Source organism: Eubalaena glacialis, chromosome 9, assembly GCF_028564815.1.
Source record: "Eubalaena glacialis isolate mEubGla1 chromosome 9, mEubGla1.1.hap2.+ XY, whole genome shotgun sequence".
NCBI classification, from domain to species: domain Eukaryota; kingdom Metazoa; phylum Chordata; class Mammalia; order Artiodactyla; family Balaenidae; genus Eubalaena; species Eubalaena glacialis.
This window is the reverse complement of record NC_083724.1, coordinates 89,868,743-89,886,567: the sequence shown is the minus strand read 5'-3', so window position 1 is coordinate 89,886,567 and position 17,825 is coordinate 89,868,743.

The window sequence follows — 17,825 nt, the reverse complement described above, 5'->3', positions numbered from 1 at the left end:
ATGTGTTTTGGAATGTGTTGTGGTGCACGCATAATTCATAATTAGGTCCAAACAAACTGTCAATCAAAACAGATTATAGTTGTTAAAATTTACCAATTAAAAATTTTTTATTGTGGTAAAATATATATGACATTAAATTTACCATTATAAGCATTATTTATTGTAAAATATACATAATATAAAGTTTACCATTTTAACATTTTTAAGTATACAGTTCAGTGGCATTAGGCATATTCATATTGTTATGCAAGCATCACTCCTATCCATCTCTAGAATTTTGTTATCTAATACTGAAACTCTGTACCCATTAAACAATAACTCCCCATTTGCCCATCCCCCAGCCCCTGGTAACCACTGTTCTAATTTCTGTCTCTATAAATTTGACTATTCTAGGTACCTCATGTAAGTGGATCATACAATATATACCCTTTTATGTCCGGCTTATTTCACTAAGCATAATATCCTCCAGGTTCATCCATGTTATAGAATGTATCAGAATTTTATTACTTTTTAAGGCTGGATGTTCTTGGGGTGTGTGTGTGTGTGTGTGTGTGTGTGTGTATTACATTTTGCTTATCCATTCATCTGGATAGTTGGGTTATTTCTACCTTTTGGCTATTGTGAATAATGTTGCTATCAACATTGGTGTAAAAATACCTGTTTGAGTCCCTGCTTTCAATTCTTTTGTGTATATTCCCACAAGCGGAATACCCACAGTGGGCATTCTGTTTGTTTTGAAGAACTGCTGCACTGTTTTCCATATCAGCTGTATCACTTTACATTCCCACCAGCAATGCACAAGAATTCCAATTACTCTACATACATTTTTCTGTTTTGCTTTTAAAAAAAAAAATAGCCATTCTAATGGATATGAAGTGATATCTCACTGTAGTTTTGACAAAATGTGCCAGTTTTTAAAAATGTATATACAGAGTGATAAGGCAACACAATGTTTGAGAGAAGCTGATGTTGAATAGGAATTTTTTAAAAAGCGAGCATGACACTGGGCACTTTATTGTTGTTGTCCACCATTAAGCAGACATTAGAAATGTTTGAAGTGTTGAAGAACTGCTCTGGTGAGTCAACCTGTGCTGTCCTCACTGATAGTGAACTTGTTTTTTTAATGAATCCTGTATGTTTTGATTTCTCCTGTTTAGTAAGTTGGAAATATTTAATGAATTTACTCAATGAATGGTGTGCCAAAAAACTATCAGTTTTGAAGCTTTTAGCAAAACTGTGATTGAAAACTAACCTTACAAATAAGAAGACATTGAAATTGGTCCTTAAGAAGGAAACTAAACAAAATAAATATTGAAAGCTCAAATAGGATAAAAGATATAATTGTTAAATTCTATAACTTTGTTTTATAGTTTCTGAACTTATGATAGAGCTCCTATTTTTAATTGGGTAAAAGTGAATTCTGCATCAGAAAGGAATGAAATATTTTTTAAAAAGGAAAAAAATGGCCTATGATTTTATAGCATCAAAATATGGTGAAACATTCAAAAGAATTTTAAGTGGAGAATTTATTTTAGGAGTTTCATCTTGTAAAAATTATGTGTTAAAGAAAGGCACTCTGAGTGTAAGCAAAAAAACAGTATCTGAAAATGTTAGGGCTGAATTAATTTTTTAAATTTTTTATTGGAGTACAGTTGATTTACAATGTTGTGTTAGTTTCAGATGTACAGTAAAGTGAATCAGTTATACATATACATATATCCACTCTTTTTTAGATTCTTTTCCCATATAAGTCATTACAGAGTACTGAGTAGAGTTCCTTGTGCTATACAGTAGGTCCTTATTAGTTATCTATTTTACATACAGTAGTGTGTATATGTCAATCTCAGTCTCCCAATTTATCCCTCCCCCACAAGTATTTGTTTTTAATATGAAAATATTGACCTGAAAATATCCTTCATTTAGTAAAATTTGTCCTGAGCTTACCAGGTACCTCAGTATCTGTAGAGACTGAATATTCTCAACTTGAAATGTGAACTACAGAGAAAAATCAGATGAAGAGGTCTACAATTCTAAGTCATTTAACGCTAAAATGCAACGTTAGAGAAGGTTGCAAGGAATTTTATATAAAAATTAAAAATAATAAAACCATATTGAAAAATACAGTTTTCAGAAATATACCAATGACGTAGTATTAGAGACAGATTCAGCTTACAAATGGACTAAAGTATATAAACATGGGCTAAGCATAATTATTCTGCTTGCATTATTGTTATTTTTATTATTATTATTATTTTTTGCCACATGGCTTGCAGGATCTTAGTTCCCCAACCAGGGATTGAACCCGGGCCCTCGGCAGCAAAAGCACAGAGTCCTAACCACTGGATTACCAGGGAATTCCCTTTTTAAAGTTCAGATAATCAATATAAAAAGTTTAAAAATATATAGAAAAAATTTTTAATAGTTTTTGAGTAGATTATTATACATCCCTTCACACTGAAACAATTGTCAATTAATATTTCAAGAAATTATATAATCTTTATTTTTGTGGCTTTTTTCACTCTCAGATGTTCTGGTTTGGACTATAGGTTATATGGCCACCTTATTGATCATCTTCATTGATGGATGAAGCAAATAAAATAAATAAAACAATAATTAAGGATAAAGAACAGTTGAACAATAGAAATAATAAGCTTGATATAATTAACAAATTAAAACAGTAATTAAAAGCACCTATCATTCTCAAGAACATAAAACATTAACCATATATTATCCCTTAAAGTAAATCTCGATAAATTTCAAAGACTCAATTTCATACAGACCATGTTCTGTTATCACACTGCAATGAAATTAGAAATCAATAACAACAAAAAACCTCTATAGACATTTTTAAATTTAAAAAACACTGAAAGTCATGGGACAAAATAGAAATTGTGATGGATGTTAAGAATTAGACCTGAATAATGACAATACTCATGGAATTCTTCAGAAATAGTATTTTAATGTAAATTTATACCCTTAAACACTCATATTAGGAAAGAAAAAAGGGCTGAAAATTAATGGACTAAGTGTTCAACTTTAAGAAGTTAAAAAAGCAGCAAACTAGGGAATTCCCTGGGGGTCCAGTGGTTAGGACTCCGGGCTTTCACTGCTAAGAGCATGGGTTCCATCCCTGGTTGGGGAACTAAGACCCCACAACCCACATGGCGAGGCCAAAAACAAAACAAAACAACACAAACAAAAAAAAAGAAGCAAACTAAACCTGTATAAAAAAAAAGAAAGGAGATAAGAAAAATTACATTGGCCATTGATTAAAGAGACAAAGAAATAATAGGGAGGGACTTCCCTGGTCATCCAGTGGTTAAGAATCAGCCTTCCAATGCAGGGGACACGGGTTTGATCCCTGGTCGGGGAACTAAGATCCCACATGCTGTGGGGCAACTAAGCCCACGTGCCACAACTACTGAGCCCGAGAGCTCTAGAGCCCGTGCGCCACAACTAGAGAAGCCCATGCACCACAATGAAAGATGCTGCGTGCTGCAACTAAGACCTGACGCAGCCAAATTAATTAATAAATTAATTAATTTTTTAAAAAAAGAAATAATAGGGAGATACAACAGGCCAAAATCTGGTATTAAGTAGACAAATCTGTGGCAAAACTGATTAAGGAAAAAAAGAGAGTAAGTACAAATATTAGTAGTAAAAAAGGGACATAACTACATGCATAGTAGAGATTAAAATATAAAAAAACTGAATAACTTTATGCCAATAAATTTGAAAATTTAGAGAAAATGAATATATTTTATCTAAAAAAATAGTAACTTTTCAAAAGTCTTAAAAGAACTATAATAGAATACTAATGTAGCCTTATAACCATTTAAAAATTGAACCAGCAGTTTCTTCTTACAAAGAAAACACCAGATCAAGAGGTAAATTCTACCAAATTTTTACAAGTGAATTCTACCAAATTTTCAAGGAAAAGTTATTTCCAATGTTTTTTTATTATTGAAGTATAGTTGAATTACAGTGTTTTGATGTTGTATTAATTACTTCTGTACAACAAAGAGACTCAGTTATGGGTATTTCCAATCTTATACAAACTTTCTGAGAATAGAAAAATGAGACTAATTTTACCTTGCTACTTCAATTGGACTAGGACAATAAAAGAAAGGAAAATCATAATTTGGACTCTCCCATGAACAAATGCAAAATTCCTAAAATGAATATTGGCAAGCAGAATCAAACAATATATAAAACATTTAATTTACCACAATAGAGTTTATTCCAGGTATGCAAATTTGGTTTTACAGATAAAAATTAATACAATTCACCACATTATCACATTTAAAGAAGAAAAAATGTATATAGTTATTTCAAAGAAGCAGAAAAAGCACATGATAAAATTTAGCATCTGTTCACATTAGAAAAGAAAACCTTAAGAAATCTAGGAATAAAAGGGAATTTCCTCAATTGGATAAAATCTATCTGCCGAAAACCTACAACAGATATCATATTTAATGAGAAAATGCCATAACTATTCTATTTTTAATATTTATTTATTTGGTTGCACCAGGTCTTAGTTGCAGCAGGTGGGCTCCTTAGTTGTGGAATGCAAACTCTTAGTTGTGGCATGCAAACTCTTTGTTGAGGCATACATGTGCGTTCTAGTCCCCTGACCAGGGATAGAACCCCAGGCCCCCTGCATTGGGAGTGCGGAGTCTAACCAGTGCACCACCAGGGAAGTCCCACTATTCCTTTTAAACAAAGGACTATGATGAGACGCTCATTTTTACTGCTAACATTTGACATTATACCAAATTTCTAGCCAGTTCAAAACCACAACAAAACTAATAAAAAAGTATAAGAATTAGAAAAGAACTAAAACTCTCATTTATCACATATGCCATAATTGTCAACATAAAAAAACAAAAAGAAGACAAATACTTAGAATTAGTAAGGTACGTTGCTGAATATGACATCAATATTCAAAATTCAGCTGCATTTCTACATACCCTTAATAAATAGAAAACCTAATTTTAAAATCATTTATGGGAATTCCCTGATGGTCCAGTGGTTAGGACTCTGTGGTTTCACTGACGATGGCCTGGGTTGAATGCCAGGTCAGGGAAGTAAGATCCCACAAGCTGCGCAGTGCAGCCAAAAATAAAATAAAATAAAATCATTTATAAGAGCAATAAAACTTATAAGGGACCCAGGAATAAATCTAATGTGTTAAACCTGAGAAAATTATATAACTTTATTAAAGAAATATTTAAAGGAGCTGATAAATGTAGAGGTATAACATATTCATAAAGAAGAATTCTCATTATCCTAAAAATGTTAGTTATTCCCAAATTGATCTACAGATGCCTAACAGAATCCTCACAGATCTTTTCATGGAACTTGAAATGCTGGTTTCAAAATTTATGTAGAAGAGCAAAAAGTTAAGAAAAGGTAAGATATTCCTGAAGAACAACAAGCAAGAAGTGTCTTGTTCTATAAGATATCAAAATGCAGAATACAGCCATAACAATTAAGATGGTGTGGAATTGGCAAAATATATATACACATATGGAATAGAATAGAGAGTCCATACACGTACATAGACACTTGATATATGACCAAGTCTATGCTTCATAAAGGATAGAGAATTAATAAATAAATGGTGCTGGGATATTTGATTACCATAGGATAAGATAAATACACTAGTGCAATATTTGTAAGCCACTGTTTTTCAAATCACTATTATTTTCAGCTAAATCTAATCCTCTTTAATAGATTCCTAACTCACACCAAACACACAAACTCCACAAGAATTAAAGACCTAAATGTGAAAACCAAAACGCTTCTACTTTTATTTCCTGTAGGAGAATGTCTTTTTGAAATTAGGGTAGGAAAGAAATCCTTAAATAAGATTTTAAAGAAAGCAAAAATCATAAAGGAAAGACTGAGACACTCCATCAGATCAAAATCTTCTGTTCAATGGGTAGCAAAAGAGGAGAAAATAAATTGGGAAAAGATATATGCAATGCCTATAACAACAAAAAAATGATTAATATCAAGAATATATCAGAACTTCTACAAATCGATTTTTAAACAAGTTAAACAACATAAGAGGATAAATAGGCAAAAGAGATCAACCACTGCAAAATTAGAGGGTACAGTACACAAGATCACCCTCCCTTCTGACACCAACTGCCATTTCAAGGGGGTCCCAAAACCATACTCAGGTTGGATAATTTGTTAAAAGGACTCAGAATTCACTGAAAGCTGTTATACTCACAATTACAATTTATCACAGGGAAAGGATTAAAATCAATAGGTCTTAAAAATCTTTAGAAGATTAAAATTAGCCAAGGGAAAAAGCACATAGGGCCAAGTCCAGGAAAGTACCACATGCAGAGCTTCCAGTTGCCCTCTCCCCTTGGACCCTGGACAGTGTTTCTTTCCTGGCACTGATGAGTGACCATAGGCATGGAGTACTGCCAACCAGGGAAGCTCATCCAAGCCGGTATCCAGAGTCTTTACTGGGGCTCCATGGTTAACTCCCCAAGTGGCTGACCTCAGTCTCCAGCCCCTCCAGAGGTTAAGCTGATACCACATGACTCAAAACTTCTACCATAAATTGCATTTTTTTAATAGCTTAATTTTTTTGTTTGTTTTTGTTTTTTTAATTTTATTTTTATTCTTTTGGCTACATTGGATCTTCTTTGCTGCGTGCGGGCTTTCTTCTTTGCTGGCGAGCGGGGGTTACTCTTCGTTGCGGTGCGTGGGCTCCTCATTGCAGTGGCTTCTCTTTGTTGTGGAGCACGGGCTCTAGGCACGCAGGCTTCAGTAGTTGTGGCACACGGGCTCAGTAGTTATGGCGCACAGGCTCTAGAGCGCAGGCTCAGTAGTTGTGGCACATGGGCTTAGTTGCTCCGCGGCATGCGGGATCTTCCCGGACCAGGGCTCGAACCCATGGCCCCTGCATTGGCAGGCAGATTCTTAACCACTGCGCCACCAGGGAAGTCCCAATTGCATTTTTTTAATTGAACAAAACTGACATTTAACATTGTGTAAATTTAAGGTGTACAATGTGTTACTTTGATATATATTATAATATGATTGCAGTTGTAACAAAATTTATCACGTTATATTTTTATAGTACAATACTGTTGTTTATATTCATTATACTGTGTATTAGATCACTATGGTTTATTTACTACTTGTGGCAAGTTCGCACCCTAAACAACATCAATCTTATCCCCTCACCTCTCATGCCCTGGTAACCACAATTTTACTCTGTTTGTTTCTTAATGGGCTTGACTATTTTAGATTCCACATATAAGTGACATCATACAGTACTTGTCTTTCTCTGTCTGACTTAGTACAATTGTACTAAGTCCATTAATGGACTCGAGGTCCATTAATGTTGTCACAGATGGCAGGTTAACCTTCTTTCTCACAGCTGAATAATATTCCAGTGTGTGTGTGTGTGTGTGTGTGTGTGTGTGTGTGTGTGTGTATCTCACATCTTTTTTATCCATTCATCTGTTGTTGGGCACTTAAGGTTGTTTTCCTATCTTGGTTATTGTGAATAATGCTGCATATATCTCTTCAAAATCCTGTTTTCATTTCCTTTGGGTATATGCCCAGAAGTGGAATTGCTGGATTGCATGGTAGATCTATTTTTAATTTTTTGTTTTCTGTAGTGGTTGGGCCATAAATTATTGGTGTTCGGGTTTTTCCGTAAGATGATATGGGAAAACCTGAACTAACTTTCTGGCCAACCCAGTATATTGTTAATCCTATCATTAGTCTATCTGGTATGACCCAAGGTCCTCAGGCAAACAAAAACACTCCTATCAGGCATTCTAAGGGCTTAGAGATTATCTCTAAGAAGCTGAGACCAAAGGCTAGACCTCTTTTGGGGAACGATCATGTTCTTTACTATACAACCACAAATTTATAGGGGAAAAAACCTCGTAAAAGTCTAATAAACATATGAAAGTATGTCGAACCTCACTAGTAATTAAGAACTTGCAAATTAAAACTACAATGAGATACTATTTTATACTCAGGAATTTGGTAAAAAATAAAAAGTATGACAATACAGGTGTTGGGAATACAGAGTCATGGGTACTTTCATACACTGACAGTGAGAGCATAAATTGGAGAAACAATTTACAGAAAAATTTGGCAATACCTAGTAAAATAAAAAACATGTACAGCTCTAGAGTCAGTCTTATATAAATCAGAAAAATGCACAAGAATGTCTACAGCAACATTGTTTGTTCATAGCTATAAACTGGAGACATCCTAATGTTCATCACCAGGAAAATGGATGAATTAATTGTGGTATTAAGTTTCAAATAGTATATATTGCTTAAGGATACCTACATATGTATTACAGTTTTAAAGAAATGCAAGGGAATGATAAATAGCAAATTAAGGATAATGAAAATACTTTAGGGGATGAAAGTGGAGATAATTAGAGTGGTTATGGTGGGCTATGGCTGAGTTGGCAACATTTCATTCTTAAGTGGCATAGTGGGTACATGGGTATCTGTAATGTCATTCTTTATACCTTTTGTATTCTTAAATGGTGTATAGTATTTTTGAAAATTAAATGTATAGGTGTATATATACATACACACATAAATATATATAATACATTCAAAAAATATATATATACCATAGCCTGTTATGTAGATGTATTAATTGTTTTGTGCCTTACATTATTATCCAATAATTGCCTTTACAGCTTATGCATTGAAAGAGAGGGCAGTCATCAATTTTATATTTATACATGGGAAGTGGAAAAATAATTTGTACACCTTTAGAACATGTAGCTCTCCTTTCAGTTCCCACCTAAAATGATAACACAGAGGTGTATTTCTTGCTTGGGATCTGTGCTGCGGTTCCGCCTTACAGGTGATGTAGACTGATAATCAAGGAAAAGATGTTTTGGAGTTCCTATTATGTGTTAGGTACTGTGGGAGACTTAAGGGATACATAAAGCAGAATTTCTGCCTTTAATCATTCAGAATATATTTGGGGAGGGCAGGAAGAATATCAAGGTAACCAACAAAATAGAGTAGTAAAATAAATAGCCCACTGGAGGGGCAGTAAACCTCACAGTGGTTTGAAGAAGGTCCTGCAGGGAAATGCAGGAGACTGAAGTGCTCGAAGAAGGTTTGCACATGAATTTCTAAAAGCAGCTCACAAGGACCACAAGTGTAATTGGCTTTATTCATCATGATGAAGTATTTGATCAAAGCTCTTTTGGAAGTAAAGCTTGTTTCTAGAAAATTATTTTAAATATTTTGCCAATCTTCTTACAATGCTATTTTTAAAAATAGGTAGCACTCAGAATATTTTAAATGTTTCTTTAGAAATAATTCCAGCTCTGTTAACTTTACTCTGAGAGCAGCCTGTAATCACTGACATTTACAGACGTTGACTCCTAAGGACTTAAAATGCCATATGTGAATGTATTTACTGATTTGATGTAAATAAAAAATAGCTTCATATTTCCAAGCAACATGCCTACATCTCTTATAAACACAACATTCATCTTTCTTTCTGCCTAAACCAGCGCACTTTCTTCTCCATTTTTTAAAACTGAAAGCTCAGCTTTTGATGTTTTGTTGCCTGTGTCTATATTGGCAAGTATGAGGGCCTCCTGTCAATTAATTCTGTTTGCCACACAAGAGGAAAATGGAGCAAAAGAAAATGCTTTAAAAAAATGTATTGGAGGGTCTTCCCTGGTGGTGTAGTGGTTAAGAATCCGCCTGCCAATGCAGGGAACACAGGTTTGATCCCTGGTCCGGGAAGATCCCACATACTGAGGAGCAACTAAGTCCGTGCGCCACAACTACTGAGCCCACATGCCACAACTACTGAAGCCCTCGCACTGCAACTACTGATGTCCACGCGCTTACAGCCTGTGCTCTGCAACAAGAGAAGCCGCTACAATGAGAAGCCTTCACGCCACAACGAAGAGCAGCCCTCGCTCACCGCAACTAGAGAAAGCCCGCACACAGCAACAAAGACCCAACACAGCCAAAAAAAAAAAAAAAGTATTGGATGGACTTTCCTGGTGGTCCTGTGGTTAAGACTCCACGCTTTCACTGCTGAGGGTGCGGGTTCAATCCCTGTTCAGGGAACTAAGATCCCATAAGCCGTGTGCAGTGGCCAAAACACCCAAACAGAAAACAAAACCAAAGAAACCCCAAAACAAACAAACAAAAACCCAAAACAAACAAAACAAACAAAAAACAAAACAAAACTGTACTGGAGACATTTTTCCAGGAAGACATACAGACAGGTACATGAAAAGATGGTCAACATCACTAATCATCAGGGAAATGCAAATCAAAACTACAATGAAATATCACCTCACACCTGTTAGAATGGCTAGGAGCAAAAAGACAAGAAATAATAAATGTTGGTGAGGATGTGGAGAAAAGAGAACCCTTGTGCACTGGTGGAGGGATGATACATTGGTGCAGCTGCTATGGAAAACACTATGGAGGTTCCTCAAAAAATTAAAAATAGAATTACCATAAGATCCAGCAATTCAACTTCTGGGTATTTATCTGAAGGAAATAGAAACATTAACTTGAAAAGATATCTGCACCCCCATATTCATTGCAGCATTATTTACAGTAGCCAAGACATGGAAACAACCTAAATGTATGTCAATGGATGAATGGATAATGAAGATGTGGTATATATATATACAATGGAATATTACTTAGCCATTAAAGAGAATGAACTCTTGACACTTGGGACAATATGGATGGAACTTGAAGACATTATGCTAAGTGAAATGTCAGACAGAAAAGATAAATACCATATGATTTCACTAATATGTGGAATCTAAAAACAAAACAAATCAAAACAAACAAACAAAAAAATAAACTCACGGATAAAGAGCACAGATTGTTGGTTGCCTGAGACGGGGCTAAGGGGGTGGGCAAAATGAATGAAGGAATTCAAATGGTACAAATTCCCATTTATAAATAAATAAGTCATGGTCCTGTGGGGATGTAATGTGCAGTATGGTGATTATAGTTAATAATAACTGTATTGCATATCTGAATAGAGTTTTTCAAATATAGATCTTGAAAGTTCTCATCACAAGAAAGAAAAATTGTAACTATGTACCATAACGAACGTTAACTGGACTTATTGTGATCATTTAAAAATATATACAGATATCAAATCATTATGTTGTACACTTGAAATTAATATAATGTTATGTCCATTATATCTCAAAAATGTATTGGAAACAATGATCCAGGTATGTTTTGTAATGAAGAAAATAAAATATAGTACCAGAGACATTCTGGTAGAGAGACCTGTGACCACAAACATTTTAAGCATCTTTTTGCCACTTTTTTAGGGGAAAATGTAGCTAATTCTTAATGTTGAGATATTATTCTAATATTGACCTAGAATCTATGGACTGCAGTGTAATCTTACATATCTTTGTTAAAAATTATAAAAGTCATTCTGCTTGTAAGTTTTTTTAGGTCTTTTTGTTTTAAGATATAAAAATAAACCACATACAGGATATATAATAACCAATATATGCTTGCATTTACATAGACTATATCTGGATGCATAAAAAAATTGAAAACATTGTTTACCTATAGGAAGGCAGCCAGGTGATTTGCAGACGCCAGAGGGATGGAGACTCTTTACTGCCTATTGCTTTGCATTTTCTGAATTTTGAGCCATGTGGATGTATTATCTATTTAATAAGTAAATAATTATTTTTATAAATAATAATAATCCAAATTGTCATTGCACTATAACCTTCTCTACATTATTTGATACTAACTGGTTATAGAAGATTCAACTGCAGTACCACAAAGAATAGCAACCTCATTGCTTTATAATCCCAGTTCTCCTGTTATCTTGAACCGTATTATTTTCTATTTCCCACACACAAAGCAAATATTCTCAGTTACACTGGTAATCAGGCAAATGTAAATTAAAACAATGAGATGCCATTTTTCTACCACGTGAGAGGAGTTCTGGAGGAAGTGCTGCAAGGAGCGTAGCTCAGGGTAGGATTCTGTGGTGGTCAGAGAAGACCACACATCAGTTAATACTTGAATAGTTGTGAAAAGGAGTAAGAATTGGCCATACAGAAAAGTAGTGGCAAGGGCATCCAGGAAGACCGAGTATATGGAAGAGCACGCCACTTTGGGGACTCTATGTGGCTGAGCACAGGAGGCAGTGGCAGAGTCACAGGGGGATTTTCAGATGAGACCAAAGCTAGATCACAGAGGCCTCATATACTTTCTAAATATCATTACCCAATGAAGGGAACTGGGCCTTCCTGAAAGAATGGATGATTCTAGGAACAGAGAGGACAACTTACACATGTTCTTGTGCCAGAACATAAGAAAGCACTAAAAAATTGATGAGGACATGTCAAAAAGACATGGAAGCTAGTATGAAGTGCCACCCACTAGTCAAATCTGGGACAATTTGAGCATCAAAATATACAACGTAAGGGATTATAACCCATTGTAGAAAACAAGTGATAATCCATAATCCATCCATTCAATCACTTACATGTATACATACATACGTTCATACATACATAAAAGGGAGAGAAAAGAAAGCTCTTTTTTCTATAGAATACCAATTTAAAAAAAATTTATTGAAATATAGTTGATTTACGATGTGTTAATTTTTGCTGTACAGCAAAGTGCCTCAGTTATATACATATGACTTTTTCTTTTTCATATTCTTTTCCATTCTGGTTTATCACAGGATATTGAATATAGTTTCCTGTGTTGTATTTGTTGTTTATCCATCCTATATATACTATGCATCTACTAATCCCAGCTCCCAAGCCTTCCCTCCCCCACCTCTCCCTTGGCAACCACAAGTCTGTCCTCTATTTCTGTCTTTCTGTTTCATAGATATGTTCATTTGTGTCGTATTTTAGATTCCACATATAAGTGATATCATACAGTATTTGTCTTTCTCTTTCTGATTTACTTCACTTAGTATGATAATCTCTAGGTCCATCCATGTTGCTGCAAATGGCATTATTTCATTCTTTTTTGTGGCTGAGTGTTATTCCATTGTAAATGTATAATGCATCTTCTTTATCCATTCATCTGTTGATGGACATTTAGGCTGTTTCCACGTCTTGACTATTGTAAATAATGCTGCAATAAACATTGGGGTGTGGGACTTCCCTGGCAGTCCAGTGGTTAAGACTCTGCGTTCCAACTGCAGGGAGCATGGGTTTGATCTCTGGTCAGGGAAATAGGATCCCACATGACTCACAGTGTGGCCAAAAAACAAACAAACGAAAAACATTGGGGTGCATGTATCTTTTCGAATTATAGTTTTGTCTGGGTATATGCCCAGGAGTAGGATTGCTGAATCATATGGCAACTCAATTTTTAGTTTTTTGAGGAACCTCCACTGATTTCCATAATGACTGTACCAATTTACATTCCCACCAAAAGTGTAGGAGGGATCCCTTTTCTCCACACCTTCTCCAACATTTATTATTTGTAGACTTTTTAAAAAAAATTATTTTGGCTGCACTCCACAGCATGTGGGATCTTAGTTCCCGACCAGGGATCGAACCCATGCCCTCTACAGTGGGAGCACAGACTCTTAACCACTGGACCACCAGGGAAATCCCATATTATTTGTAGACTTTTAATGATGGCCATTCTGACTTGTGTGAGGTGGTACCTCATTGTAGCTTTGATTTACATTTGTCTAATAATTAGCGACGATGAGCATCTTTTCATGTGCCTATTGGCCATCTGTATGTCTTCTTTGGAGAAACATCTATTTAGGTCTAGGATGCCAACTAATGAATGTAGAAGACAATTAGAAAATCACAAGTCTGCATTGTATAGTATAATACAGAATAGTAACAACTCATTTGGAATCATCAATGTGTACTGAATCATTGGGTGAAAGTTTGTGGTCTTAAAGTATCACCCCACGAATTGTTTATTAGATACAAAGGGAAAAATTACACCTTTACAGTGGAAAATCGGGCAGACAACACCTTAATGAATCAAAGTTCGTGAATTACCCGGAATGGGGGAAATTGACATCCTGGAGTCCTAATCTGATACATCAAGGATACACCATCACAGCAGAGAACTCCTGCAAAAATGTACATCCTGAGGCTAATCTTTAGGAAAAGCATTTCTTCCTGGGTCAGGGGAAAAAGTGCTATAAAGGACAGTATTAGGACAACTGGTGAATTTTGAAGATGGACTAAATATTCGATAACATTGTAATGATGTTAAGTTTTCTGAATTTGACAATGACATTATGGTTATGTAAGAAAATGTCCCTGTTCTTTGGAAATACAGTCATGATGTCTGTAACTTACTCTTGGATGGTTCAGATACTAAAGTTTTCCCCCTAAATTAAATTTTCCATAGGTTTGAAACTTTTAAAACTAAAAAAAAATAATAATAAAAAGTCCCAAATCATTATGCTGTACACCTTAAACTTATACAGTGATGTATGTCAATTATATCTTAATAAAACTTGAAGAAAAAAAAGACAGAAAACAAAGATCACTCTCATAGAAATGTATAGGATGGTCCAGAAAATAAACTCAAGAAGACTTTCCCTACATGGGGCAGGGAGCTATTAGAACATTTTAATTGATAATATGATACTATTAGATTTGCCGTTTTGAAATTTTACTAGGGGAGCAGGGTGGAACATAGTCCAAGACACATCTGATCCCCAAACTCATCACTTGGATTCTCTAAATACATTTTAGTGTTATTTTGGCAGCTAGATTTAAGTCAGAAGCATAAGTTTTAAATATAATTTTTAGTAGTGCACAAACTAAAAGAATTAATACATTAAATGTGAAAACATAATTGCTTTTCTTTCAATAAATATTGTTAAATGAAAATCCACTTTTACATACAATTTCTAGAAACTGATTGCCTATATTATGGATTGTTTCAGGCTTCTGTTTTTTTTCTTTTGCATAGTCCCTACCTTTGGATAAAATAATTCACTGCTCACATGAATCTTTATTTAAAAATGAAAAGAGGAAATTAATGGAGAATCCAACCTAATCTGCCCATTTGTGCCCTTGTATCATTGAAGAAAAAAAATCATGAATAGCAAAAACCTCCCACCATGTAAGAATTTGGTGGGAGTATAGATCTGTGCATTTTTCTCTTTCCTGCCTTCCCTACTCCTATAGGAAATAGTGGGTGCAAGTGGAGAACCACGACTGGGCTAGGATTTCCTCATAGATGGGAAAATTTATAACAAAAAGACAGAAAAATCACCAATGTATTGGAATTGGTAGCTAGTTTTCTCTGAAAACCTTTGCAAGGAATTTCCTTCCTAGCCACAACACGAGATAAAGAATAAATTGCTCTTACACTTCTACAACTAGAGGAGTGACTTGAAATTGATGCCTTTAATCTACTTCTGTGTGGATGGGGCAGAGTCAGACAAGGATGTCTTTCTTGTCCTGCAACAATTGGAAAGAAAAACGTGTGTAGTAGAGTGAAGGAGGCTATTAGCTACTTCAGATTACCTGGTTGTCTCTCCTGATTACTAACCTTGCAAGCTCCATACTACGACCACCAAGCCCCAGTGGGAGGAGACCTGGTGGGCTTGGCCCAGCAGCTGGGGCCGAAGGCAGGGACAACTTGGGTCTGCAGCAAATTTTGCAGAGTCCAAGAGAGAACAGTCAAGTCCTGTATGAAGAAAAAGACTGAGACTCCAGCCAGCAGAGACCATCCAATTCAGTCAGGGTGAGAGAGCAGGAGGAAAGTTTCAGAAGCTGAGGTATGGCACCAAGGGGTGTCAGAGACAATGGAGAGCAGTAAGCAGGGGCAATGGAAGAGTGGGGGATGGATTGGAATGGTAAGGGGGATTGTCAGGATAAAGGCCTGACACAGGGAACCATGCTCACCTTTGCATGGATGGTATTTTTAAAAGGTCCGTGATTCTGTATCTTGTTTTGGGTGGTGGTTACACAGGTGTATATAATTTTAAAACTCATTGAACTAATACCTAAAATCTTTGCTTTTACTGTACATTCATTATACCTTGATTTTTTAAAAGCCTGTTGGAAGTAAATACAGCAGGAAACTTCTGTAGCTGAACTCACAGTTTTACCGACTGTACCCTCAGAGTCTGAACATAGGTTAATAAATCCTCACAAGGCCTCCTTTACACTTACAAAAATGAGATGATGAGAGACTGCACTGCCCAGAAATCGGGCTAAAATAAAGAAGAGTTTAATTTCAAAGTTGTGTTCAGCTTTGATGTAAATAAAAGTGTCCCAGATGTAGTAGATTCTCTTTTTTGGTCAGACTGTAATAGGTATAATTTCTTTTGCTCCAGTAGACCTCTGGGCCTTGTGAGAAGCCAGGAGAAGGAACTGAAATTAGTCTGGACAATAATTGAAAATACTGTCTCTCTGGTGAACAAAAGAAGCTGAGAAATATATGTATAATGAAAAAAACTTTGCATTTCTTAGTATGGATATAGGCTGTACCTTGTAGTAACAATCGTAGGATACAAGAACAATACGTAAAATCAATAAGCTTCCCTGTCCACCAGCAATGACCAAGTAGAAACTGTATAAGAGAAAAAAAGAGGCCCTTTCACAATTGCAGCAAAATCATGCAATGCCTCATAATAAACCTATGATGATTTACTTACTGAAGGGCATAAGAGGACTTAAATAAATTGAAAGCTATACCTTTTCCATTAATTAAACAAATTTGATATTTTATGAAATTTCTATTAAAGAAATTCAGTATTTTAAATATATCAATTTTCCTCAAATTAGTCTAGCAATTGAATGCTACCCCAGGAAAAATCAAAGTAAGAATTTAAAAATATCTAAGACTATAGAGAAAAATTGACTTTGATTATGAAAATTCCAAACACAGAAAAAAGTAGAAAGACAATGAAAAAACAAGTAACCATTACCTGGACTCCACAATTCTTATTGCTTTGCCATAGTTGCTGCATAGATAAATGGACAGGCAGACAGAAGGTGATATAGGGTACACATTTACTGAACCATTTAAAAGGGTTACACTCTTAACACTTTATCCATAAATTCTTCAGTATGCATCTTACTGGATGTATTAGATGGTTTGGGTGCTATAACAGATATCACAGACTGGGTGGTTTAAACAATAGACATTTATTTCTCATATTTCCAGAAGCTGGGAAGTCTAAGATCAAGGTGAGGCAGGAGATAGATGGGCTTCAGGCTGAGAAGCTGGCATCTGTCCCCTGTGGACAGATACTCAAGAAAAAGATAATGGCAGGAGCAAGGAGGAGCTGAGCCCCGCTTGGATAAAAGATAAAGAAACCACATATTTCTCATTCTTGAGGTCAAGGAGACCTCCCTGACTAAACATGCGCAGAAAGGCTCCTGGGGGTCAAGGGGTGGGGGTGGGGGGGCGCCACCACATAATAGGTGGTGTCAACCTCCCCGTAGGCTTCTGTACTGGAATCCATGGCAAAAAGATACGCATGCATGTCAGGCAGGGGTCTAGGACAGGTCCCTGTGGAAAAGAAATGAGATAGTTTGCCAAAGGTAAACAAAGACCTGGAAGAACTGCCCTATATAAGTGATGTGAATCACCTCTCTGGTGCACTCCTCCTCATTAGGGAGGACTCCCACACCCCTTCTCTCAGGGTGTCTATATCTGCCTTGCTTCTGTCTAAAACAAACTGTTTCTCTGTGTGCTCTCCCACTTGTTGTGCTGTGTCTCTAATAATAAACTTTGTACCTGTTTTTACAGTTTTTGCCTCCTTGAGAAATTCATTTTTCAACAGGGGCAAGAGCCAGGGCAACTTTGTTTCTAGCCTCT